Source organism: Magallana gigas, chromosome 2, assembly GCF_963853765.1.
Source record: "Magallana gigas chromosome 2, xbMagGiga1.1, whole genome shotgun sequence".
In the NCBI taxonomy this organism is placed as follows: domain Eukaryota; kingdom Metazoa; phylum Mollusca; class Bivalvia; order Ostreida; family Ostreidae; genus Magallana; species Magallana gigas.
Genome location: NC_088854.1, coordinates 57,533,111 through 57,534,869, shown reverse-complemented (window position 1 = coordinate 57,534,869; position 1,759 = coordinate 57,533,111).

Sequence of the window (1,759 nt, the reverse complement as noted above, 5' to 3'; positions counted from 1 at the left end):
TCGCACATGAAATGCCTAAGCTACTGACGATCTGCATAACTATACTGAGCGTCGATGGTATAATATTAATATGTCATCATTAATTAATTAGATGTCCAGATAACAAAAATCCTAGATATTTGCGTCCTGTGTCTGATTCAGGTACTTTAGTGGTTAAGAAATTCGGTGTACATATTATAAGACAGAATGCCACAATATGCTAGAGATATTATGATAGAAGCGCATGGGAAGTCGGGGGGAAACACTGTTTGTTGGAGGAAAATGGATAAAGACTTCTGATAACTTGAACTCTGAATTCAACTCCGAGATTTGTGTGACGTTCATCATAGATGACAACTGCAATAATTTTCACAAGCTCTGATAAATGTTCCATTTCAAGAGATTTCCGTTCTTTTCATTGATAATTATACAACTGTATAGACCCCTAATTCACGCAGACACCTGGCCAACAAGCATCTGAGAAGACTGCAAAGTCAATTCAAGTCCGATATGATGACTAGAAATATGCTTATTTTCATAATATGCATATAAATCAAACTTTAACAACCTCCGGCCGAAATACATTGTACAACAAACCAAAACGGCGGAATTTGTTAAAGTTTTTGATGGTTCACTGTACAGTGAAGGATTTGTTATTCACCGATATATATGGCATGTATGGGGACCGCATATGAAAATGGGTTTAGTTACAAATCCTTCCCGCTTCAACTTTTTACTACGGACATCCTTAAATTTGCCTATCACTATTTAACGTTCGTCTGGAGTCCCTTACTTTTACAACGTTTTAATCCAACAAAAATCTAATCATTAAGTTGACCCATTCTCATATTTATTTCGAACTCTGACGCCAAAGAAATTCCAGTCAAAGTGATAGATCGTAATTTGTTTAAAACTGCTCCGTAATCACATGTTTATATATATATAGAAAACAACAGGAATTTTTGAAAGACGTCTTCTATTGATAAATTATTTGCACAAAGCATCAAACATGAGACTCGTGCGAACTCCACATGTCTTAATATCCTTTTTACTTACCTATCAGATTAATAAAACATGATGAAACTGAATTAGAAATTATGTCTGTCGGCAACGCAGAATAAAGGTTTGATGTTAAGAATACAGTTATATTAACAACAATCTCAGAATTTTTCAACCCATAAATACCATAGTTTACTCATAAAAACGTTTTTGTTTCATGTAGATTACATAGTTAACGATAGAAACACTTCAAAATTAAATTAAACTCGTATAAATTGTCCCCATTTGTTGTTGTCTTGCTAAAACAAACCCTCCAATCATAATTGATCTGTTGGGGTATAATATATATATATATATATATATATATATATATATATATATATATATATATATATATATATATATAATAGGCATTAGAGTTTAGAATTACGTCCGAACATTGATTTTTTGCTTTGTCTTATAATTATATGTGTTGCATGTATGTATAATTGTATGTTCTGAAATAATCCGCATATGAGGGAAATAAAGTATGAATGAATGAATGAAAACCGGTTGATCAATCTCAACAAAACTCAATGTTGATCTGCAGTTTCTCATTATAGCTATACAGCAAGCTTCAAATCATCTCTCTAATTCATAACACAATAGAGACTTGGGAAAACCATTTTGGAAAATAATAACGATAAAATTTAACCTCTCCTTTGATAATTTTCAATCTAAAGTAAAATATTTATACAAGACAAATAATTTGTCAGGTAACTATTTTAATCATTGAAACTGA